This window comes from Microcebus murinus, chromosome 7 (genome assembly GCF_040939455.1).
Source record: "Microcebus murinus isolate Inina chromosome 7, M.murinus_Inina_mat1.0, whole genome shotgun sequence".
Classification (NCBI taxonomy): Eukaryota; Metazoa; Chordata; class Mammalia; order Primates; family Cheirogaleidae; genus Microcebus; species Microcebus murinus.
This window is the reverse complement of record NC_134110.1, coordinates 85663459-85691116: the sequence shown is the minus strand read 5'-3', so window position 1 is coordinate 85691116 and position 27658 is coordinate 85663459. Positions and strand designations below refer to the sequence as shown.

Below are 27658 nucleotides of genomic sequence, written 5' to 3'. Positions count from 1 at the left end.
GACTTTTCTGAATCTCCATTTCCCTGGTTTTAATTGAATTAATATTCCCTTCCCTGGAAGTTATCACAAGATGGTTTGGAGAATGAAATAATAAAATTTCATGTAAAAGTACTTTTGAAATGACTGTTGGTTGGCAAGAGCTAACGCTTACCTCTCCTCGCTGCCAGGTTCTAACCTATAGAATGAAGCATTACTAGTCAAATGGGGGCTCAAAGTGTCAACTTTTTAGGCTAACATGTAGCCAACAGAATCTAGGCATCTGAGAAATACAGATTGGAGACCTGAGGCCAACATTGAGCCCCTCCCTCTTAGACCAAATATTAATACAAACCTCTGTAGTTGCAAAGTGAACCGAGTGTGCTGTGTAGCCTTCCTGTCCACCTACTGCAAATTCAAGGACCACTTCTGGAAGGCAAGAGAAACTGGAGCACCGAGAGAACAGCCAGCCTTTCCACTAACAACAGGCCCTCCAAGGTGCGTTAGTACTCAGAGACAGAAAGTGCAGAGGCGTAGACCAGAATAGGAGAGGGGTCTTACTGCAAGAGCACAGGAACGTCAGAAAGAACTAGATGTCAAGCCGCAAGTGAGCAGCGCCCTGTGATCCCACCGAGTTGGGAAATAGGCCCTCGTGGGAAGTGAGGCTTTCACCAAACAGGTTAGCACCTCCCCTTCCTGTGGGAAGGAACAAGTGAAGGCAGAAAGAGACTGGGGGTGTTGACTTCAGCACTTTCCAGAAGGAGGTCAGGAGTTTCCCCCTCTATGCGTGGATTTATGAGGGAAAGAAAGAGTCCCTCTCCCACCCAACCATGGCAATGAGGTATACAAATGGATTAGGGTTTGCTTTAATTGGTTATATAGGCTGCATTAGAGGTCGCTTAAATAGTCCCCTCATTTTATAGGAAGAAGGGACCAAGGACAGGTTGGTGACTGGCTTGGCTAGTTGATGTCAACTGACTAATTTTTAGAAAGAGGAGTTGATCCAAAAAACAGGACCCTGCCCAAGGGGGTAGAACTTTGGTGGGGGGACATGGATTGCCGGAGAGCAGCATGAGAATGCTGGATCCTCTGGGGAGTAGGGGGTGTGCTCTTCAACCAGAGAGGGGGTGGCAGAATGGATATAGAGGTGATGATTATAATTATGTTTAAAGTCATTTTCTGTAAATATTAAATTATATCTATGGTTGAGACAAGATAAAATCAAGTCTTGAGCATGATTTAAATTGTGTAAAGAAGAAATACATATTTCTTTCTCACTGCCTTCTGAAGGCTCATTTTCTTCTGTGTAGTGTTTACCCTCCAGTTATTATGATGGAGACAATACTCAGGGTTCCATTTGGGAACCACCACTCTCAGTCCACATGGTCAAGAAGGGGCTGACCCACTCCTAAGGCTAGTGGGTGGGCACCCTTTTACTAGTCCTCTTGGAAATGAAAGTTCCCTTTGCTGGAGAGTTTGCAGCTGAGATGATATGATATTGACTTAGAGCTGTGGTTGGCTCTAAGTCATCTCATCTTGTCACCATAAGGAATGAGTTGGCTGGAGAATAGAGCCAGCCCAGAGTAAAGTGAAGCTGACAGATGAAGAGAAAAATATGTTTTGTGATATTGTTGAGCATCTTAATCAGCATGCCCAAGGTCAGCCTCAACCACAATTTTCAGTTCTTCCTCCTCTCTCTTATTTATTCACCTAAATATATCTGAACCTGAATAATAAATCAGAAATCCATATCCATTTATCGAAAGTCAGAAGACTTTTCTATTTTCCACAATATTTTTTGCCCACGAGTCTCTTTAAGCTCATAGTTTGGTAATATCATGGTAGAAAGTTTGTTTTTCTTTTTTACAATTCTTATTGCTATATAACTGACTACCCCAAAGCTGTGCGGCTTATAGTGACAATTATTTTATCATATGATGCTGTCTGAGAAATTTGACCAGCGAATAGCTGGATAGTTTTTCTTCTCCACATGTCATCAACTGGGGTCACTTGGAACCATTCAGCTAGTTGCTGGCCTGGTCTGCATAGTCCAACATGGCTTACGTGTGGCATCTTGGTGGCAGTGTCTAGAAGGCTGGGTTCAACTGGGGCACTTTCCAATTTAGTCTCAGGGCTTCTCCACATGTTCTTCTTGGTGGCTCAGGACTTCACAAGCGATTATTTCAAGACTTGGGTGTCTCGGGTGTAAGTTGCAAGACTTCTTATAACCTGGACTCAGAAGTCCCAGGATATCATTTCCGCCTCATTCTATCAGTTCAGCAAGTTCCTAAAGCCAACCCACATTTAAGGGGTAAAGGAATTATACAACTCAAATCCGTCTTTCAATGAGACAAGTAGCAAGCAAGATTTGTGGCCATCTTTACTCTATTACAAGGTGATAACGGTGCAGTTGAAAGAGCTTGAGCTTTGGGGTTAAACCAGGGATGGGAAACCTGCAGCCTTAAGGCCACATGTGTGGCCTTAGTGTGGCCTTAGTGTTGCCTAAGTGTGACCTTGTGTTGCCTAAGTGTGACCTTGTGACTGAATCCAAATATTAAAAAACAAATCCTTTTATTTTTATTAATGGGTTTTTGTTCGTCTGTTATATTTCTACTTTATTTTAAACTACCAAAGAATAATATAAGTTTCAACAAAATAATCCTCCCAGATTGACTGGCACGATTAGAACATTAGTCAGCCATAAGGGCTAAATTAACAGCTGCTATGCTCATGATTTGGTTCTAACTTCCCCTGCCTGACTGGCGCCACTAGCACACGAGGCTGATTGGCGAGAGTTTATGGGGCTGATTACACCAGTCTGTTATCAGCTTTTCACAACGGTGCACTGTGTTTCTGTTTGAAGTGGAATTTTTGAAAACTTGCATTGCTCAGTAGTATTTTTAAATTCTGTCTGCTTAACAGCCAATCATGTCAAGGAAGACCAAGAGAACTCTGAAAGAAGAAAACAGATTTTTTGATGAAGATTGGGAATTGCAATATTATCTTGTTTCTGCTAAAGGTAAGATGATTTGCTTGCTTTGTGATATTGCAATATCAACATTAAAGAAATTCAGTGCTTATCAGCATTATAACACCAATATTTTAAATTAGGGGGAGAGGTGTGAAACGTTAAATTGCAGAAATTAAAAGATGAAAAGCAAAAGCAAATACAATTCTTTCAAGCATCAATAAGACCTAGAAATAATGCCACTGAAATATTATAAAGTAGCTTTATATACTTGGGGGGAAAAGGGAAGCTGTTCAGTGATGTAGAAATTGTGAAAGAACGCATTGTTGAAGGTGTAGGATGTTTAAACCCTAATAACATTTCAAAGTCCAAACAATTGACTCTTTGAAGGAGAATCATAACCATAACTGATTGGCAGCATGACTTAGCCATCCACTTAACAAAACTACTTCATGCAATACTTCAGGAGGTGAATCAACTCATACTATTGACTCAGCGCAGGTTTTTCACTTCATTTGGGTCATAACAGAAGATTTTCTTTGCTATGAAGAGTTACTTGCTTTGGGCATGCTTATGAACAGAACAAGGGGAATAGATATCTTCAACAACTTTCAAGATAAATGCTGTGAAGTTGGACTGAATTTGATAAATTTAGTGAGTGTATGTATAGATGGTGTGCCTTCCACGACAGGAAAACATGAAAGGTTTATTGCACAGATAAAAAAAAAAAAGTATTAACAGATCCAGATGCTCTCATTTCTTTTCATTGTATCTTGCATCAGCAAAATTTCTGTGCTAAAGGTTCTATTTTAAGTAACACTTTGCAACAAGTTATAAATGCTGTTAACTATATTTGTGCAAATGCAACATGGCACCATCAGTTTTGTAACATGCTATAGTTGAACCATGAGGTATTCAGTGTGGATTTATCATATCATTCTAAAGTGCATGGGCTATCACAGAGGACATGTTAGCCAAAATTTTATCGCTGTGAGAATACACAGTTAAATTTTATGAAAAACAGAATCAACAATGTGAATTATTGAAAGATTTCTGTAGGAATGCAGCATTTCTGTGTAATATCAAGTCAAATTAAAATGACTTGAATATTTCTTTACAAGGTAAAACTAAGTCTATATATGATATGTGGCAAAAAATTAAAATTAAAATTAACAAAGTTTTTATTTTTTAAAATTAAGTACATGGTGATTAGATTTATTAAAAATAATGTACATTTTTAAGTATATCTAATTTCCTGAATGTGGCCTTATTTGATTACAGCTAAATTAATGTGGTCTTCCAACATGAAAAGGTTCCCCACCTCTGGGTTAGACAGACCTGTCTACAAAGGGCTTTGTTAGTCCCTTGCTGGGATTACTTCACCTCAATTTGTGAAATGGGGGATGATGAAAGCTCTCTCATAGAGTTTTGAGAATCGTAAGAAATAATTTGTGTGAAGTGCCCTAAGAACAGTAGATAAGTTCCCTTTCTGCCAAGAGTAGGGTCCTTCTCAATTGTAACAGATTATTAAATGTGCTGAGATTTATGTCTCCATCTGTTGACTGTCACTGTGGGGAGGCATTTTGGGTGGTCAAAAACAAATTCATGAACTCTAGCTGCCTCCTCCTGGTTTCAGAGATAACGTTATTGCCGTTAATAATTTTCAGATTGTTGAAGACACTATCAATCTGCCTGGGGCCAGAATCATTTGTTTTGCAGAGGAATAGTGTCATCAAAAAGTGATAAATTCAGGATCATTCTGCAAGACTGTAGTTCTCTTTCAGGGAAGGTTTCTCAGTTCACTATTGCCCTTCCTAAAGACTAGACCCAGATCAGAGCTGAGTACAGTTCAGCCATGGGGTCTCACCGTAGAGCAGTAGAAAATCCAGTTGAGAGCTTTACAATCCATATGCGTTGAAGTCTTATCGATGACATCTGGGCTCTCTAGTCAGCTTTAGAATTCCCTTGGAACTGACTTCCGTGCAAAGAGGTTGCTCTACATTTGTGAAGTCTCTTCCTCTTGAGCCACAAACCCCTTTCCCTTTATGTCATTCTAATCATAATAAATTGGCAGTACATGCTGGCTGCCTGGAATGGAAATAAATTGTATGGTTCTAGCATAATGGGAAAAAAGAGGAGACACACATAATACTCATACTTAGAATTACTAGACTCTGGAAACCATTATTGTTATATCCACAGCCAACTCTGTGGGTTTGCACTTGGCACATGAATTCCTATGTGTTATTGCTGAAAGTTATGTGCAAGGGGTTTTATTAATAAATTATGAGTCTTCTATGGCATAAAGCTTAATATTTTGCTCAGTGTTTTGCATATAATTGCTAAAGATTGTCCTGAGTAGTAGTATATGGGTCTTGTCATTGCTTTTCAGTTGTTTGAGAAAATTAGTGGCTTTTAAATACTTCCCATTTAAAGTTTTGTAAAGTAGTCATCCTTTTATTTTCTTTTATTGTCTCTTAAGATATTTATGTTTTTACTTCTTTAAGTCATCTCATGTTGCAATACTGAGGCAATCTGGAATGTGCGTTGCAAATTCTGCCCAGAGCAGCCGGCCAGCTGGGAGCCCTGCACGGATACCACGCTCCACTGCTGTGGGAAAATAGAAGCCCTCTCACCACTAATGACTCCTATAGATTCAATAAATTCAAAGAGAAAACATATATATTTTAATTGTAGCTATTGAAATCGCACTGTGTATTCTTTTAAAGAAGATGTTTCAACTCAAATATTTGGATGAAACAAGAGAAAGATGATAAATTATTATTTTAAAAATTGAGGTAATGCCAATTTGATCCACGACAGATTAAACAAGGTATTACCTATCTATCTTGCTTGAAATTTTAAGATTAATTTAGGTGAAAATAAGAAGCTTTAGGAAGGCATATATTAGGCTGAACGTAAATACTCGTTTATTTACCCACTGCTATATTAACACATTATTTTTCTTATAATTCAGGCATTAAACTAAATTTCTAGGAGGGAAAAAAATTAGGTTTTGTTTTATATCATTAAGTGCTTCACAGTCACTGTCAAGCCATTTGAACCGTGTTTCCTCCAGTGATGTATGGATCGAGTAAGACCTCCTCTTATTCTCTTACATGAAAATATTCATTGGGTAATATTTGTACTGTGCCTTGAATTCCTCCAAAATATACACATTGCTCCCCAAATTCAAGTAAATTTGCTAAATAAGCCTCATGTAACACACACAATAAAACAATTTCCCTTCATAATTACTTTAAAGCAATATAATTATGGAATATATAATGAGTCCTCATAACTAAAATACATTCCCCCACTTCCATTTTGTCAATTTTCCAACTTTCCATCTATTTTCTTTGTTTGGGTACATTTTATCCCACAGACATAATAAACATCTATACACTAATGAAAAGACAGTCATACTGAACCAAATAAAGCAAGCAAAGGAAAGAATTAGCAGAGAAAATGCATGGTGTTTTATGGATGAGATGGCATATCATACCTCACATTATCATAACTCACACAGACTTCTTACTTTTTAAATGAGTGACAATAGTAAATCTGGAAAACATCTGCCTTGAAAAAGAATACTAACTGCTCTCAACTTAAAAAATGTTGCTCGGCTATTACTGTATAGCAGCCATGCGTATCATATTGTGGTATGAGATGTCTTGGTTGCAAGAAATTAATATTCTCATGTTTGATTTCAAATTGTCTAGAACCAGATCCCAGCATAATTCAAATCATTGTGAAGCCACAGTTGGAATAAAGAACACGATTTACTGTTAGCAAATCTTCAATAGTGCTACTCAATTTCCCACGATCATTATGACTTGAAGTTTAGCAAACTATTACATAATTTTGTGCCATCTAAAAAGAAAATCTACCATATGAAAAGAAAAGGGAAAAGAAAAAGGGAAAAGAAAAAGGGAAAATAACCACTCATTTTTATAGCTGACCTTTTCAACTGGGAATCATGTTTTGGCTACACAATGAAAATATATTCTTTGAATCTCATTATCACCATATAGGCAGCTCCGTCAACATTCCCACCTGTGTTTATATCATGGATCAGTATATTCTCCCTTTTCTTTCATTACCAATTGATAGGGATCTGAAAGATGACACTTTAGAAGAAGGAAAAAAAGTAATTCCAGTATCAACTTTTATATTACATCTAACTCCATAACTTTTCTAAGTAGGTCTGAAAGTTAAAAATAGCTGTTCATTCATTTTTATTTCTCATTAAAGTGGGAGGTCATATCATAGTAGATAAACTGCTTTTTCACTTGGAATACATGTTCTCATTGTATTAGTACTATATTGTTACTTTCTAAACAGTTGCAAAAGCATGGAGTTTGGGGAAATGTTAATAATTTCTTTCCCGGCTTGGAAGATAAATTTGGTCATGGAAAAGAATTCATTTCTGGACTATCTCAGACATTTGTCATCATCTTTATATTTTTTATTTTTTTATTTCAGCAGTGATGCATTATTAGTACAGAGTGTGAAAATTTTCATTCAAGAGTGACTGTATCCAGGACATTATCTAATAGAACAGCTGGTACCCTTGTTCAGATTGACCCTGAACCATAGAAAAGTTTGCAGTCCTGGTAGTCTTTTGACTTGTCTTTGTTATAAAGAGAGCAGGGTCTGAATGATTTATTTTGACCATTTAGCTCATCTATTGTTATGTTTGATGAAATAATTCACATAAGATAGAGTTTTTCCACATACCAACTGGGCTGAGTTTTAAGTTACGCTTTTGGTTTAACCTAATTTTTTAACTATCCAAAATGCTTTCAAATTGTGCAGTTCATTATTTTATTTACGTCTCTGTTTTTAGATAATTCTGTTTAGCTCAAAGCATGAACAGATTTGAATTTTTAATCTTGTTAGTTCCAGAAGACAAACCTCACAGTACAAAGAGAACTAAGCCAAGTTTGATGGTAGCTTGTGAATATTTCTGACTCTGAACAGGATCATATACTGTTTATAGTTGTATTTTGCATGCAGGTGCGTTGTGGGAAAGCAACCCACCACTGAAAGCCACACAAGTTCTTTGCTTCAAGTCTTTTAGTCACATAGTAAGAAATTAACAATGCTGTATTTGTTTTCTTTTTAATATTTCTCATATTTCTTATTCTCATACTGTAGGAATGCATTCTAATCCAAGGACACATTCTCATACATTCATTAATCCTTGTGCTCCAAAATGATTCACATGAAAACTCAGAATCAGATGGTTTCATGTGTTCCAACTTAGCTTTTGCTAAAACAGGCGTCATCCTTGAACTTGTCATCTGCTGAGGTATTGAATTCCCTATTTCACTCAATTACATGATCTTAAGAATGTGGCCGTTTGCCATTTCTGTCTCCACTTTGAACACATGTTTTTGCATCTAGCTGCTCAGCTTTAGGAATCTCTCAATAACGAATGACCTACTGGAGAAAAGAGTAAATCATTTAATGAGCTACCTAAATAATACATAAGAATGTTATTTATGTTTAAAAATAAAGTATTGTTAATGCAATCTTTTTGACAATGACAGGTTTTAACTCTTTAAAGCATGCTACTGCAGTATCTGAGATACAAATTAATTTTTTAAGGAGTAAAATTTATTTATTTGTAACAAGAATTTTTATTTACTTATTGAAGTTGTAATCAGGGTGATGTTTTTATAGAAAATCAGTTGTCATATTCTTCTAATTTAAAACAGGATCCTGACATGGAATATTGTCATTGTACAAAGTTTATTTTCATGTATGTTTATTGTGATACTCAGTTTTCTTCTAAAAATGAAATAGATGTTTCATTAGTTTCAGACATTTATAATTAAATGATTAAATGAAATTAAACTTTTTTTTCTCTCATTTGTTAGACTAAAAAGATATTGGTTTGGAATATTTAGTCGGTACTGAAAATGTTACTGAATTGATCTGAATATTTTGTCAGATGTAAAACACCTATTTTGTTTTCAACCATATAGCCTTTGAATAAACTATAAAATATAAGATTATACCTACATTTGTCCTATAACTTTCTTACTTTGCAGATCATATTCACATAGTCCTATCATTTGATCCTTTTGCCATGATGGGTATAATAATTCTTATCAGTCCATTTTCCTTGCTTCAAGTTATACTCCTGGTTAGTTAATTACATAGTAGAAACTGGAAACTAGGTTTTTTATTTTGTTTTGTTTTGTTAACTTGTAGGCCCTTTAACCTATACTTTTCACTCTTTTATGAGAACTGTTATGTAGGATGGGTCAGATTGCCTCTTTGTAAAGAAAAGACTTCTGATTTCAGCTCGGAGATGAAGAGAGCTGAAAAGTTCATCCCACCTACCCTAAAGAACTGGTGCGTTAGAAATTAACCACTTTTCTTGAACCCATGATAGAACGGAGGTTGCACAGGCAAACACTAGCCTAAAATCTGGGGAGAGACAAGTGCCTGCAAAGAAGTTGCCAGACTCCATCTAAGCCAGTGAGAAGACTCAGCTGGAGATCTTCAATGAATGTTTAAAGGCCAGGTGTAACTGTGACGTCCCTGGGGGCTGCAGACTATGTGTGTGCAGAGGGTCACGTCTTCTTGCAGGACATTCCCGTAGGAACTCAGGCACTCCTAGGGAAAACTGGGAAGAGGCCTAAGAAAACTTGTCCCGGACTTTGGCTGGAGCAGGGGATCAAAAGCCACTGCAGTCGCATTGCCACACTCATCTTCTGCATCATCAAAGGAACAAAAGCTTTATTATACAAGAGAGAAGGGAACAAAACGGTCGACTGAGGCCCCTGAGGGAAGGGTGCGGATATGTGTTAGTCCCAGCATTACCTTGGGAGAAGGAGCAGGCATACTTGTGAATGTCACAGCCCCAAGACTCAAGTTCACAATATCTGCCTAAATCTCGACTTAATAAGGACATCAGAGAACACCTCCTAGTCCCCTCCCCCACCTCCAGCACTCTGCCAAATGGCAAATAAAATTCCGAGTGGAGTACAGCTGGGAGAGCTGCAAGAGGCAGATTCTAGGTTGCACAAAGGCAAGACCTAAGCCAGTGGGGAGCCCCCAAAGCTAAGCAGGAAGCAAACTTCAAACCCAACCCTGCTTTTGACTCGATTGACAGGAGCCCCCCTATACTAAAGGTCTAGCAGAAGGAAAGGAGTGGTCATCTCTAAGCATAAAAAATATTTGTTTTAGTCAGATCAGTCTACATAACAAGATACTATAGACTGATGACTCAAACAGCAGACATTTATTTCTCACCTTCTGGAGGCCGGAAGTCTGAGATCAGGGCGTGATCCTGGTGTATCCTTGATGGCGTGTGTGTTTTAGGGGAGAGCAGTGGGAGGGAGAAAGAAAGAGCAAATGCATGCGCTGGTTCTCTCTTCCTATGAAGGCACTTCTGCTATCATGAGTACTTCATCCTCATGACCTCACCTAAACCTAATCACCTCCCCAAAGCATGGCCTCCTAATACCATCACACTGGGGGTTAGAATTTCAACATATGAAATCAGGGGGTATATAGTCAGTCCATAACAATATGTATTTCAATATCTATTGTCTTAACATGTGTCTAACTGTGAACTAAAACTTTAGAGGCAAAGAGGCAAGAAAAAACTTAGTCTAAAGTAATAAAGAAGTCAACAGACTCAGACAATTATATGAACTAGATGTTAGAACTATCAGATGGGAAATTTAAAATATTGGTTTTACTGTAGTCAATATGTTAAAGTCATCTTTTTGCTTTAAAATATTTTATTACTTGTAGAGATATTACAATAGAGATAACATGAGTAAAACCATAAACTTACCAACTACAAAAATACAATATTTTGGTGTCATAATTTTATAGCATGTAAAAATTAGAGTACTCTATTAATGTGATATGTTAATTGCTCTTAAGATTTTTATGGCTAATTTTTCTGCAAAAAGCAAAACAATCATCAAAATTTGTACTTCCAAAATCTTCATTTTTCAATCAATATAATTGAATGGCCATCAGTTATTCTTGGTAAATGAAACATCACATTTTTTTTTCTGATTGCAACTTCTGGTGTGCTTTTAAAAAATTGATGCGCAATATTTGTACATATGTAGGAAATACATGTGATATTTTGTTGCACACATAGGATGTGTAATGATTGAGTCAGGGTATTTAGGATATCTATTTTTATCTGTTGGGAACACTTTAACTCCTCTTTTCTATCTATTTTGAAATATACAATACACTGTTATCAACTATAGTCGACTTACTCTGCTATTGAATGTTAGAACTTATTCCTTCTATTTAACTATATGTTTGTACCCTTTTACCTACTTCTATGTGTCTACCTACCCAAACACACCTCTGATAACTATCATTCTACTCTCTACCTTCATGAGCTCAACATTATTAACTGCCAAGTGAGAACATGGGACTGGCTTATTTTATTTAACAGAATGACTTCCAGTTCCACCCATGTTGCTGCAAATGATAGGATTTCATTCTTTTTTATGGCTTAAAAAGTATTCCATTGTGCATATATATCACATTTTCTTTATCCATTCATTCCTTAAAGGACACATAAGTGGATTCTATATCTTTGTTATTGTGAATAGTGCTGCAATAAAATGGGGGTGCAGGTAGCCCTTTGATAAACTGATTTCCTTTCCTTTGGATAAATACCCAGTAGTGTGCAGCATCTATGGTAGTTCTATTTTTAGGTTTTTGAGGAACCTCCATACTGTTCCTCATAATGGCTGTACTAACTTACATCCCCACCAACAGTATATGCGTTCTCTTTTCTCCTCATCCTTGCCAGTACTGTTGTTTTTGATCTTTTTGATAATTGTCATTCTGAGGTAAGATGATATGTCATTGTGGTTTTGATTTGCATTTCCCTGATGATAGTGATGTTGAACTGTTTTTAAATATACCTGTTGGCCATTTGTATGTCTTCTTTTGAGAAATGTCTATTCAGATCGTTTGCCCACTTTTTAATGGAATTATTATTATTATTATTTACTATTGAGTTAATTTAGTTCCTTGCATATTCTGGATATTAGTCACTTGTCAGATGAATAGTTTGCAAATATTTTCTTCCATTCAACAGATTGTCTCATCATCCTGTTGATTGTTTCTTTGTTGTACAAGAACTTTTTTTTAACTATAGTCTCATTTATTTTTGTTTGTGTTGCCTGTGCTTTTGATGTCTTGACCATAAAAATCTTTACCTAGACCAATGCCTTGGAGTGTTTCCCTTATGTTTTCTTCTAGTAGTTTAATAGTTTCAGGTCTTATGTTTAAGACTTTAATCTACCTTGAGTTGATTTTTGTATATAGTGAGAGATAGGGGTTCAGTCTCATCCTTCTGCATATAAATATCCAGTTTTCCTAGCAACATTTATTGAAGAGGATATCTTTCTCCAATATATATTCTTGGTGCCTTTGTTGAAAATCAGTTGGCTGAAAATATGTGGCTTTATTTCTAAGTTCTCTGTTCTGTTCCATTGGCCTATGTGTTTGTTTTTATACCAATACCATGTTTTCTTGGTAACTATAGCCCTGTAATATACTTTGACATCAGTTAGTATGATGCCTCCCCAGCTTTGTTTTTTTTGCTCAGGAAAAAACATTGCTTGGCTAGTCAGGCTTGTTTTTGGTTCCATATGAATTTTAGGATAGTTTTTTTCTATTCTGTGAAAATATCATTGGTATTTTGATACAGATTCCATTGAATCTATAGATTGCTTTGGGTAGTGTGGTCATTTTAGCAATATTAATTCTTCTAATCCATAAGTATGGTATGTCTTTCCATTTGTGTCCTCTTCTATTTCTTTCATCAGTGCTTTGTAAGGTTTTGTTTGTTTTTTTTGTTTGTTTGTTTTTGCTAGAAGTCTTTATTCCTATTTGTTTTGTAGCTATTGTAAATGGGTTTGCTTTCTTGATTTCTTTTTCAGCTAGTTCATTACTGGTATATAGAAATGCTACTGATTTTTGTATGTTGTTTTATATCCTGTAACTTTTCAGAGTTTATTTATTGGATCTAAATCGAGTCTTTTGGTAGAATCTGTAGGTTTTTCTCTAGATAAGTTCACATCATCTGCAAAGAGGGACAACCTGACTTCCTGTTTTCCAGTCTGGATGCCTTATATTTCTTTCTCTTGTCTGATTGCTCTGGCCAGGACTTAGATTACTATGTTGAATAGGAGTTGTGAAAGTGGGCATATTGTTTTGTTCCAGTTCATAGAGAAAAGGCTTTTAGCTTTTCCCCTTTCAGTATGATATTAGCTCTGGGTTTTGTCACAATGGCCTTTATTATTTTGAGGTATGTTCCTTCTATGCCTAGTTGGATGAGAGTTCTCATCATGAAAGGATGTTAAATTTTACCAAATGCTTTTTCTACATCTAATGAGATGATCATTTGGTTTTTGTCCTTCATTCTGTTGATGTGATGTATCACATTCGTTGATTGGTGTATGTTGTACCATCTTTGCATCTCTGGTATAAATCCCACTTGACCATGGTGTATTATCTTTTTGATGTGCTGTTGGATTCAGTTTTGTATTATTTTATTGGAGATTTATATGTCTATGTTCATCAGGGATATTGGTGGCCTGCAGTTTTCTTTTTTATTGTGTCCATGTCCCTTTCTGGTTTTGGTGGCAGAGTAATGCTGGCCTCGTAGGGGGAGTTCCTTCCTCTTCAATTTTTTGGAATAGCTTGAGGAGAATTAGTGTTAGTTCTTCTTTAAAAGATTGGACTTCTCATTAGAAACCATGTAAACAAGAAGACAATGGCATGATGTCTTTAAAGTGCTGAAACAAACAAAAAAAGCTGACTAATATCCAGTGAAAATATCTTTTAAAGTGAAGAAGAAATAAAGATTTTCTTTGGACACTGAATCACCACTGACTTATTCTGTAAGAAATGTTAAAGGAAGTTCTTTAAGAGAGAATAAATAAATGCAGTCATAAACTTGGATTTTTACAAAGAATGAAGAACAAGAGTAAAATGGAATATTTTGTCTCATTTTTAATTGCTCTAAAAGCTAACTACTTAAAAGCAAAAACTATAACAATATGTTTGCACCATTAATAAAAACAAAATATAATATATAACAACAATGGAATGATACAAGGGATGGGAGTGTTAAATTGTGCATTAAGTGGTGTAATATTATGTGGAAGTAGCCTTACTAACCATTACGAAGTTAAATGTTCAGAAAGAGGTATAAATCCTCTTCAAGTAAGACACTGTCACCACTGTGGTCTACACTTCCTACTCCTAACTCACTCACTGTTTGCTTTTGCTGCAGATCAAGTTGTTTAGGAAGTCATGCCTAAAAGCCAAGGTCTTTAAGGATACTGGAAATACACCAGTGGAATCAGAAGTGGTGGTTCACCACATTAGAATTACCCTATCCAGCTGCAATGTAAAATCCCTGAAAAGGTATATGCTGGCTTGATCAGAGCCTCCAAAGTAAAAGAAACCTCAATGTGATGCTTACCAAGACTGTGAGAATCACTATAAGAAAAACTCCTGGTAGTGAAGGTGCTAAGACAGGATTGTTTGCAGATGAGAATCCACTGGACTCATCGGCTTGCACAGTCTTTCTGAGATTACTCAGACTAGTTCCATCGGTACTGAGCCAGGAGTAGGGGCTGAAGCCACCACTGCAGATGATTAAATCAATGATTATAATAAATTGATTATCAGTCGTTAAAAAAAAGAAACATAGAAGTGTAAATAATAAGGAATTAGAAGAGATAAAATGGAGTAATAACATGCTCAATTAAACTCAGAGAAGACAGAAAGTGAGCAAAACAGCCAGCAAGAGCAAATGGAATAAATAGAAGCCAGCTAGCAACATAGTGCATTTTAACCCAACCATAACAACGATCACTTTAAATGTCAAAACACATCAGTCAGCCGGGCGCGGTGGCTCACGCCTGTAATCCTAGCACTCTGGGAGGCTGAGGCAGGCGGATTGCTCGAGGTCAGGAGTTCGAAACCAGCCTGAGCAAGAGCGAGACCCCGTCTCTACTATAAATAGAAAGAAATTAATTGGCCAACTAATATATATAGAAAATTAGCCGGGCATGGTGGCGCATGCCTGTAGTCCCAGCTACTCGGGAGGCTGAGGCAGCAGGATTGCTTGAGCCCAGGAGTTTGAGGTTGCTGTGAGCTAGGCTGACGCCACGGCACTCACTCTAGCCTGGGCAACAAGCGAGACTCTGTCTCAAAAAAAAAAAAAAAAACACATCAGTCAAAAGGCAAAGATTGTTGGATTGGATATAGAAACAAGACTCAGTTACATGCTGTCTACAAGAAAACCACTTCAAATATAAAGACATAGATGGGTTAAAAGTAAAAGTATGGGTAAAGATATACCATGCCGACATTATCACACTACACACAAACAAGAAAAACTGGAGTAGCTACATTAAATTCAGTCAAAGTAGACTCCAGAACAAGAAATATTATTAGAAATAACATGGGACATTACATAATGATAAAAGGTTAAGTTCTCTAAGTAGACATAATAGTTGTAAAGGTATATGCACTTAATAGAACTTCAAAATACATGAGGCAAAAACTAACAAATTTACAATTATCATTGGTGACTTCCACACTCCTTTCTTGGTATTGATGTAACAAATAGGCAAAAAATCTGTACGGCTATAAATGATTTGAACAGTACTATAAACCCACTCAACCTAATTGACATTTATCACTCCATCAAAGAACTTCAGAATATACATTCTTCTCAAATGAACATGGAATATTCACAAAGATAGACCATATTCTGGGCTACAAAACAAACTTTAACAAATTTGAAAGAATAGACATAACACCAAGTGTGTTCTCAAATCATTACAGAATTATACTAGAAATAAAAGAAAAAGACATTTGGAAGATCCCCAAATATTGGAAATTAAACAGTACATTTCTAAATAAACCAATTAAAACATGGCAAAAGATTTTAACAGTCACTTCATCAAAGAAAACATATAGGATGAAAATAAACATATGAAAAGATGCTCAATCTTATTTTTCATTAGGGAATTTCAAATTAAACAAGAACGAGAGACCGCTACACACCTATTAATACTATAGAATGGCTCAAAACAAACAAATACCTGACAATATTAATTGCTGGCAAGGTAATATAGCAACAGAAACTCTAATTGCTTGCAGGTATGCAAAAATGATACAGCACAATTTGGAAGACAGTTTGATAGTTTCTTTCAAAGTTAAACGTAGTCTTATCATACACCCTCACATCACACTCATAGGTATTTATCCAACTGATTTAAAAACATGCCCACACAAAAAACCCGCACATGAATGTTTATAGCAACATTATTTATAATCACCCAAACCTGGAAGCAACCAAGATGTCCTTCAGTAGGGAAATGGATGAAAAATCTGTTTATATCCATACAATGGAATATTATTAAACAATAAAATGAAATGAACTATGAAGCCATGATATTGGTAAATTAAAGAAGCCAGTCTGAAAAGGTCACATGTTGTATAATTATAATTATATGAAATTCTGGAAAAGTAAAACCTATAGTGACAATAAAATGATAAGTGTTTTCTAGGTGTTCAGGGTAAGGTGGATAAGGATGGATAGATGAAGCACAGTGAATTTTTAGGGAAGTAAAATTATTCCGTATTCCATGTAATGGTGGCTATAAGACCTTATGCAATTGTCAAATCCATAGAACTACAGTACAAAGAATGAAGCATAATATATACAGTATTCTAAAAAATCATTTATAGGATATTGAAGGACCCTGGGATGGAATGAAGAAAGGGACAAAACAATTTAACAGTATTATGCTATATTACAAATACATGGAACAACCTCAGGAAGCGGGTGGGGGGAAAGGTATTGATAAGTAATGTTGGAAATTAGTAATGTTGATAAGTAGAGTCCTTAAGACTGTCTTCTAGTTGATGAAGTTGTTTCCCATAGGGATATGGTTTAACAATTCCGATACCACTATATATGAATACTGGAATTGAACAATAAGTAAATAGATGGCAATGGTAGGAGATAGGTTTCTCATTGTTGGAGAGAGAGGTTATAAATGAGTAAGAGGAAGAGACTAGAATGGCCATGTAGTAATAGATAAGAGTTGAAGATGTCATTATGAACTTGTGTTTCACTTAATATACAGATACGGATGATTACATATAGAACGATCTATATAACTCTGCATATACACAGGTTGGTATACCACATATATTCCCTTCGTTAGGTGAGGGCCTGAAGCAATGAAACCTCAGTGGCAACAAGTATGCCTAGTACCCAGATCTTGGTTTCTCATATCATTCTCCAATGAAAAGGAACAAGGGCTCCTTAGAGAAACAGCTGATTCTAGCCCTGAGGTGGAAATATACAAGATGACACTGGAGTATATTCATCCTGTAGTGCTATACACTAAAAAACTATAAAACTGACAATAATGTGTCTAAGAGACACTGGAATAGATGTATTATTTTAGAGCCAGTTGAAAAGAAATTGAATTTATAGTTAAAAACCTTCCAAAAAAGAACACTCAAGGCCCAGATGGTTTCCCTGAATAATTTTACCAAATATTTAAGGAAAAAATAATACACATTCCTTAAAATTTCTTCTAAAAAAATAGAAGAGGGACTTTTCCAAATTTATTCTGTAAGCCCAGCGTTATTCTAATACCAAAACTAGAGAAAGAAAATTACAGGAAAACTACAGAGCAATATCTCATGAATATAGACCAAAATTCCTCAACAAAGTTAGTAAAGTGAATCCAGAAATATATAAAAAGTATAATATCCTGACCAAGTAGGGTCAATCCTAGGAATGCAAAGCTAGTTTAACATTTGGTAACCAATTAATGTAATTTGATGTATTCATAAGCTATACAAGAAACACTTTATCAGCATATCAAAAAATGCTAAAAGCATTTAGCAAATTTCTATATTCTTTCATGATAAAAACACTCTTAGCAAACTAGGAATAGAAAGAAATCTCTTTAACCTAATAAAGGGCATTTACAAAATATATACACACACACACATGAACACATTCCTATTGCTACTATCGTATTACACAGTAAATCAAATTTTTCCCTGTAAGGTCAAGGCAAGGATGTTCTCTCTTATCACTGCTGTTCAACATTGTATTAGAAGTTCTAACCAGTTCAATAAGACAAGAAAAAGAAACAGAGAAGATAAAGATTGGAAAAGAAGAAATTTTAGTCTCGTTTTATGAATAACATGAAAGTATATGTAGAAAACCCACAAATCCACACAACAGCTGTTAGAACTGATAACAGAGTTTAGTAAAGTTGCAAGATGTAAGGTCAATATAAAAAAGTCAACTGTACTTCTAGTTACTCACAATAAATAATTGAGATGTCATTTATAATAGCACCCTCTCTCCCGAAAGATGTACTTATGTATAAATCTAGCAAAAATATGTGTAGGATATGTATTGTGAAAAAATGCAAATTAATGATGTAAGAAATAAAAGAAGATCTAAATAAATGAAGATACATACCATATTCATCCCCACCCTATAAATATAACATAATCTCAATAAAAATTCCAGCAGGCTTTTCTATGGATATCAACACGTTGATTCTAAAATTTGTATGGAAAGGCTAAAGAACTAGAATAGCCAAAACAATTTTGAAAAAAGAAGAACAGAGTTGGAAGACTTACACTACCAGATTTCAAGACCTAATGTAAAAACTACAATAATAAAGACAATGTGGTATTGGGGAAAGGATAGACATAGATCAGTGAAAAAGAATAGAGAACTCATAATTAAACTACAAAAATTTAGTCAACTGATTTTTTGAGAAATATGCAAAGGCAATTCATTTCTTTTCAACAAATGGTGCTGGAACAATTGGACATCCATATGCAAAATAATAACAATAATAAATGAACCTAAACACACACCACACATCTCATACAAAATTAACTCAAAATAGATAATAGATGCCAATGTAAAATGTAGACATATAAAACTCCTAGAAGAAAACAAAGACAAATTCTGTATGACCTTGGGTTTGGTGATGGGTTTGTAAATATGATACCAAAATCATGAACTAATAAACCATAAATTAATAATTTGTATTTTATCAAAATTGAAAACCTTTGCTCTGAGAAAGCCACTGTTATGAGAATGAAAGGACACTCCATAGATTGAGAAACATATTTCAAATCACATATTTGATAAAATACTTCTATCTAGAATATATTTTTAAAAACACTTAAAACTCAACGGCAAGAAAACAACCCACTTTTTAAAAATATGAGCAAATATTCTCCAAAGATACATGGATAGCAAAAAAGCTTAAAGTTAGGAACATCAAAGTTAAAACCACAATGACATGTCATTGCACACCTATTGGATTCATTAAAATAACAGGAGCAACAACGAAAGCTGATGATAGCAAATGCTAGCAAGGAGCACGGAGAACTCTCATTTGTTGCTGGTGACAAATGATGAAAATTGGTTCAGCTACTTTGGAGACTAGTTCGGCAGTTTCTTATAAAGTTACATATACACTTTCCATACTACCTGTCAATCACACTCCTAGAATTCTACTCAAGTAAATAGAAAACTTATGTTCACACAGAAATTTTTATATGAGTGTTTATTGCATCCTTAATTGTAATCACAAAAATATCTAGAGACAAAACAGGTGAATGGATAAATAATCTGTGGTACATAAAATGGAATACTCTTTAACAATAAAAGGACAAAAAAGAAACCCTAAACTATAGATTCACACAACAACACGGATGACAACATGCATTTTGTTAAGTGAAAGAAACCAGACCCAAAATGTTACATATTACACGATTATAAATATATGGTATTCTGTAAAAAAGAAAACTATTAGTTTTCTCTTAGTGGAAAGCAAGTCACTGGTTTCCTAGGCTGAGGAGGTAGTAGGGGTTGACTACAAAGTGCGAATAAAAAACATTTTAACTAGGAGGTTGGGAGATCCCAGGATGGGAAAAAGACTGAGATAAAGGAATCTATAACTATTACAAATGTATGACATAATCTTACTGAAGGAGTAGGATGAAGGGAACTGACTTAAGTTACTTTGGAAAAGAATGTTTTGACTGAATACTCGTAGGCTAAAGAAAAAAAAAAAAGAACTGTATATACAGATAGTATTCTACTTGGTAAATTCAGTTTCCCACAGGGTTAGGATTTCTGAAACTACCTTACATGTATGTGAAGAGTTGAACACATAAGTAAACAAATTGTACATAATGGGAACGAACTTCCTCACAGTCAAAGAAAGAAGTTAAAAACAAACAATAGGTGGGAAGACCCACTCTGTGAGAAGGGCTACAGGCAGTGGCACACTAGTAGCAGTGAGCACACTTAGTGCCTGATCCTTAGTTTCTAAATACCTTCATGTAATAAAAGGAAACACATAATCACATAGAAGAAACTTGAAACAAAATTTTATTTTATGATTTCCACTCCAGGCAATTAAATTAAAATCACTCAGGAGTTTTGGGAATATTTAGAGGGGGATATGCAGATATAAGTGTTCATTTTAAAACACAACAGAGAGCTGCATGTGGTGGTGTGCACCTGTAGTCTCAGCTACTTGGGAGGCTGAGACAGAAGGATCCCTTGAGTCCAGGAGCTCAAGACTGCAGCGCACTATGATTGCACCTGTGAACAGCCACTGCGCTCCAGCCTGGGCAACATAGTGAGAGTTTTTCTCTGAAAATAAATAAATAAATAAGCAAAATTAAAAGAAAATTAAAAACACAACAGGTGATTCTAATAGAGCCAAGATTATGACACACTGTTCTCGGGAAAGAAAGGATATATACTACAATAATCAAAAGTGATATGGTTTAGATTCCCTACTTGTCTACAATGCCCAAATGGTCTCACATTTCTAATAAATCTCAAAATAAAACGATGTTTTAGGCGTGTAATTTCAAATAAGTAAATGCCAACTAGTACTTTTAGGAAAAAGAAATATTGTATCATCCATTATAGCTATTGTAACTTATAAAACAATTATGTTCCACTGGCTTATAGTATATACATATAGATGTATGTGTATGTATGTTAAATCAAGGAGAATGAGATATCTTGAACATATATCTCTGCAGTTCAGAAAGAGCAAAATATATAACTCACAAATTCCATGCAACAGATTTGATTGTTTATTGTAATAGAAACTGATTGAAGAGAATTATTGCTAGAATTTTTTGCTGGTCTATATAGTACCTAGAGATTCAGTAGATTTATCACCTGGACTATCAATGGTTAATTAACATATGAAACTGAAGTTTTGAATGCAGCTAGGGTGAAGTCCAGGGAGGTGACAGCTACTATTCTTTTACTCACTGTGGATTACTTCCTTCAAATTGGATCTTTGTGTTTTCTTTTGGTGTGTAAATCAGGAGATTATGTTTAACCCATTAGGTGATTTTAACTGGGGAAAGGTGAAAGTTGAGGGGTGATTATTACTGGTGGCAGTATAAGGTGCTCCAAACATTCAACTTCAGCTTGGGTAAAAATCATTTATCTTCTTTGTATCTAAAATGCCAGCCATAATATTATCAATTATGTGTTCCTGTCTGGCTTTTTTTCTTTTCTTTTTCTTTTTTTTTTTATAATGGAGTGGTTTTTGTTTGGGGGGAAGGGTGGGACAGAGAATTCATTACAGAGAATTATTTGTTGTATAGAATTATTTCTTCTTGATGGTGAACTATTTTTATGGGCCATTTACTAAAACTTGGAAAGGATTTGCCTGGTGAAGTGGGAAGAGCATGAATCTCAGTTCTTCCACTTACTACCCATATAATATTTGGTAAGTTTACCTCTGCAGTTCAGAAAGTCTCCATTTCCTCTTCTAAATAATGTGGATAATAATACCTGCCTTAGTAGAGCTGTTGGGAAGATTAAATGAGCTAATATGTGTAAAGTACATGGTAGCTACTTTATACATTCTGGTTTTCCTTTTTTCTGATACCAAATGCTTCCCTCTACATAGCCAGTCTCTTGCTCATCTGGTTCACAGGGGTCGTGCATGGGGTCTGCACTGTATTCCACTCCCTTTCTTTCTCTCCACTGTCATTAACTCACCTGTGCAAGACAGCGTCTTGCTCTATTGCCTGGGCTAGAGTGCCATGGCATCAGCCTAGCTCATAGCAACCTCAGACTCCTGGGCTCAAAGAATCCTTCTGCCTTAGCGTCCGAAGTCGCTGGGACTACAAGAGCATGCCACCACTGCCGGCTAATTTTTCTATTTTTAGTTGAGATGGGGTCTCACTCTTGCTCAGGCTGGTCTTGAACTCCTGAGCTCAAGCTATCCTCCTGCCTCGGCCTTCCAGAGTGCTAGGTTTACAGGCATAAGCCACTGTGCCCGGCCACTATTTTACTTCTTTTGCGTCCTCGCTGGTTCTCCTGTATGAAGCTAATATTTATTGAGTAAAGTGTTAAACTCTTTAGATATAAGTCCACTTAATTAATTGATCACTAATAACATAATTATGGCCACTTAATCATCACAACAATTTTATTTCTATTTTACAGATAAGGCAACTGAGACTTCAAGAGATGAGTCTCCTAGGTCTCCTAAGTAGCTAAACTGACACAACCAGTTCACTTTCTTGGTGGGCTCCAGGTTGCCCACAACGCCCAATCTCAACTTCTCAGAACAGAACACAGGACTGTTCGTGGATGGGCTTCTTCCTCATCTCCTGTCACTTTGAGCTCCAGACACACACAAAGCCAGTGCCAGAACATTCCATAGTCTTTCCTGCTTCATGCCTTTCAACGTGCCATTCCTTAGCTTGAAATGCCCCCTTTCTTCTCTCTCCATGCCTCTGGCAAACTTCTGCTGCTGCTTTGTCGCCTGGCAAAGATGTCAAACCCTCTGTGAATTTTCCCCTGCTTGTTTCACTCCCTCCAACTTCCACAGCCTGTTCTACATACCTGTAACTATAGTACTTTTCATCCTGTATGAAGATTACTGATTCATCTGTCTCTTTCACTACACAGTTATCAACTTGTTAATGGAGAACATAATTTCTGCTATCCAGGTGGCATCTAATGATGGGTTTGTATGTCTGTGTTTAGTTGAAATTTTCATTAAGATAATTTTAGATTCACATGCAATTGTAAGAAATAATAGAGATCCTGTTCACACTTTACCCATTCTCCCCCAATGGCAACATTTTGTAGAACTACAGTAAGATATCAAAATCAATGATACAATGATTTGTATTATTGATACAAATTAATCAATTTGGATTGATACCATCTTGCATTCCCACCAGCAATGTACCAGTGGTCCAATTTCTCTGAATTCTTCAATGTTTAGTCTTGTCATCACATCTCATTATGGTTTTAATTTGCATTTCCATTATGGCTAATGATGATGAACAACTTTTCTTGGGCTAGTTGGTGAAATGTCTGTGGATGTCTTTTACACATTTTCTAATTGGATTGCTTGTGTTTTTTTTTTCTATTGTTTTGATAGTTTAAAAAAATATATATTCTAGGTATTAGTTTTTTGTTAGATATAGTTTCCAAGTATTTTCTGAGTCTGTAGCTTATTTTTTCATTTTCTTCACATGGAATTTTACAGAACAAAAGGTTTTTTTGATGAAGTCCCATTTATTAAATTTTCCATTTATGAATCATGTTTTGGTGTCAAGTCTAAGAACTTTTTGCCTAGAGCTAGATTCCAAAGATTTTCTTCAATTTCTTTTTCCTAAAAGTTTTATGTTTTACCTTTAAGTTTATTACCTATTTTGAGTTAATTTTTGTCAGGCATGAGATTTAGGCCAAGGTTCATGTTCCTTTTCTTACTGTTCTTTCTTTCCTTTCTTTTTCTTTCTTTTCTTCCTTTCTTTCCTCTTCTTCCTCCTCCTCTTTCTTCTTCTTCTGTCTCTCCTCTTTTTTTCCCTTCTGTTCTTTCTTCCTCCCTCCCTCCCTTCCTTGTTTGTCTATGGGTAGTCAATTGTTCCAGCACCATTATTGGTCAAACTATCTTTCCTCCATTGAATTTCTTTTGTATTTTTGTCAAAAATGTGTTGAGCATATTTTTTGTCTTTCTCTGGGCTCTCCTTTCTGTCATACTGCTATGTGTCTATATCTTCACAAATATCACATTGTCTTGTGTGATAAGCTAAATAATAAGCCATGAAATTGGATAGACTGATTCCTCCTACTTTATTCTTTTTTATTGGTCAGGATTGTTTTAGCTGTTCTAAAGCCTGTGCCTTTCCCTGTATATTTTTTTAAAAGTTTTTCTATGTCTGCAAACAAGGATTTCTGATAAGAGTTGCATTTAACTTATAGATCATTTTGGAAAGGATTGACATTTCTACTATGTTGAGTCTTCCAATCTGAAGATTCTCTCCACTTATTTAGGCCCTTTGATTTCTTTCATTAGCATTATTTATTCTTTAGGCGATATTCTGTGTGTGTGTGTAACTAAGTACAGGCAATCCCTGGGTTACAATACGACTTATGGTATTCTGTGCTCACGAACAGGCTCTCAAGACTTCCCATAAGGATAATTTATAATTAAATAATTAGATTAATAATCCAGCAACTAATTTCTTCCATCCATGCAAACAAACCCACATGGTGACAGCAACATAAGTGCAGCACCTTTACACTAGTGGCTAGTTTCATAGACAGATACATAGAGAAGCAGCTGACAGAAACACAAGAATACAAAGAATCAGAAGACCTTCAGCCAAGAAAGAAAGTTTATGACAAAATAATTAGCTGAAGCCTTTTGTCTCATTGAAGCAGGATTTGCTAAGCTTGAGAAGCAAGATCTTAACATTGAGCTGTTTACAAAGGTTTACAAACATCAGCTGCTACAAGGCCATTTATGATGAAGAAAAGAAAGGTATGGATCAAGAGAATTCTATTGTCTGTTTTCAAGTTTACTGAGTGTGTTCTCTGTCATCTCAACTCTAATATTGAGACATTGAAAGTTTTGAGTTCTTTAAAATTTCTGTCATTACATTTTTATTTCTATACTTTCCATTTGGTTCTTTTTTTTATAACTTCTATTTCTTTGCTGAGATTTTCTATTTTTTTAATTTGTTTCAAGTGTTTCAAGAGAAATTATAATTGATTGTTAAGAAATTATGACAGTTGATTTAAAATCCTTGCCAATAATTCCAACATCAGATTCATCTTGGTTTTTACATCAGTTGTTTTTTTTTCATTTGAGTTATAATTTTCTCTGTCTTGGTATGATTTGTGATTTGTTCTATCCTGGACATTTTATCTGTTGTGCTAGGAAACCCTGGTTCTATTTGCATCTTTTTTTTTTTTTTTTGAGGCAGAGTCTCACTTTGTTGCCTGGGCTAGAGTGCCATGGTGTCAGCCTAGCTCACAGCAACCTCAAACTCCTGGACTCAAGCAACCCTCCTGCCTCAGCCTCCCAAGTAGCTGGGACTACAGGCATGTGCCGTCATGCCTGGCTAACTTTTTTTCTATATATTTTTAGTTGTCCAGCTAATTGCTTTCTATTTTCAGTAGAGACAGGGTCTCGCTCTTGCTCAGGCTGGTCTCGAACTCATGAGCTCAAACGATTCATTCTCGTTGGCCTCCCAGAGTGCTAGGCTTACTAGGCTTACAGGCCACCAAGCCTGGCCCCTATTTGAATCTTTTATTTTAGCAGACAATCACCCTCTTTAGGCTAAGCATGCGAGCCTAGGTCTTCTTTTGTGGGCTGTGATTCCAGTGGCAGTTTAATTTTCAGGGGGTTGTAGTGCTATTTTGGTCTAATTGGTTTATCTGGTTCAACTGGGGTTCTCATTGATCTCTGTGCATATGGAGATGGCAGGGGCTTGCCCCTAGACAAGGCCTCCAGGTGTCTCTCATTGGGAAGGGGCATTGTTGGATACCCTTACTGGTGCTCTCCCCCCAGCTGTCCAGGTGTCTCTGGAGCCAGGGAGGAGAGTCCTGGGTTTGCAGGGACAAAGAAGCTTCCCTGACTGGAACACTTGTGACTGTGTTCCCCTTGCTGGCTCCACCTGTCTGTCCTGGTGTCTCTGAGGATAGAAGAATCTTCTCAGGCTGGTGGAGCCAAAGGAGAGTCCTGAACCATGCTGCTTGCTGTAGCTGAGTCTCTCTTGCTGGATCTGCTTGCTCATCTCAACATTTCAGAGGAAAAGGAGTGTGCTTCCCCTGGCTGCTTACTTTTGACAGAGCTCCCAATCAATCCCCCTGGCAGGAAGTGTTTGGTTTACCTGATGCTGTTGGAGGAATTTCCACGTAACCTGAAGGAGAAATGAGCCTACCTTACCTGGCTGTCTTCTTTTGCTGCACTCTAGGTTAGAAAATGCAGAGTCTAGGATCCTCTTTTCATTGGGTGGAGGAATGCAAGGTGCTCAGCTACTGTACCCTGTGGTCCTGGGGTCCCAAACCACTATACCTTTGGCTTATCATCTTTTGGAGTTCTTTGGTTGTCTCTTGCACCATTTCTAATCTTTTTAGCTGTGCTTCACAGAAGACAGGGAAAAATGGGTCTATGCTATCTTGTTTATAAACAAGAAGTTCTTTGTTTTGGAATGGGTATAGTACAGAGTTAATGTGTAATCTGTCCTATGTGTTATGTTTCCTTTTAATTTTATTTGCTTATTTCTAAGCAATATGATACCTTCCCAAATTTGTCTCAGGAAATTCCAGGAATCAGGTCAAAAGGTATGGGGGAGATATTTGGAGATAAGTGTCCTCTTTTTTATCGTCACTGAGTTATCAAAAAGAGAAGTGTAGCAGGGAAAAATGAAAGCAAAAACAGGAAGAATCAATTTTGTTGGAGAGAAGAGTCATGGCTTAGAGTTAGCTATTAATTAAAGAGGATCTATAAGTGTAATGTAAATGTCAGATAATCAAATATTAATTCCTTTTGAGTGCAGAAATACTTTCATAATTACTTCTGAATATAGGTGTGGCTGATATTTTGGGAACTCAGAGTAAAATGATGAAGCCATTCTGGTACAAGTAGGCTGCAGTAAAAGTTGGAGCATCAGGCTTCTGCTCTGACAATTGATCAATCCCTCCATCCTGCCTACAACTTATAGGAAGAGATGATTATAGATCTGTTCAAATACATCAGACCATGCATAATTTGTTTTTGTATTTAGGGTATTTATGTAAATAAAGTGAGATATCAACATGATCAATGATTGAGTTCTAAGGCTATATTGACCATATCTTCATAATTATTTGGGTAATGTTTCTGATTTTATGTAATGGTATTCTTTTTTATGATGAAATTTATTAATGTTACATCTAGATTTTTTTTTTTTTTTGAGACAGAGTCTCACTTTCTTGCCTAGGCTAGAGTGAGTGCCGTGGCGTCAGCCTAGCTCACAGCAACCTCAAACTCCTGGGCTCAAGCAATCCTACTGCCTCAGCCTCCCGAGTCACTGGGACCACAGGCACGAGCCACCATGCCCGGCTAATTTTTTTATATATATATTAATTGGCCAATTAATTTCTTTCTATTTTTATAGTAGAGACAGGGTCTCGCTCAGGCTGGTTTTGAACTCCTGACCTTGAGCAATCCGCCCGCCTCGGCCTCCCAGAGTGCTAGGATTACAAGCGTGAGCCACCGCGCCCGGCCTAGATTTTTTTTTAAGATGATGTGAGACCTACCTTCACATATTTGTGAAAGAAATTCAGATTCTTGC

The 27658-nt window shown here is 36.2% G+C and overlaps 1 long non-coding RNA gene across 1 annotated transcript in view; it reads left to right on the top strand.

Moving 5' to 3' along the window:
• Window positions 1–1346: 1346 nt before the first annotated feature.
• LOC105869733 (uncharacterized) overlaps window positions 1347–27658 on the top strand; it is a 48203-nt gene continuing 21891 nt past the window's right edge. The window contains exons 1-2 of the long non-coding RNA XR_001153249.2: window positions 1347–1634; window positions 2899–2995. This is a non-coding gene — a long non-coding RNA (uncharacterized LOC105869733). The remainder of the gene's footprint in view (window positions 1635–2898; window positions 2996–27658) is intronic.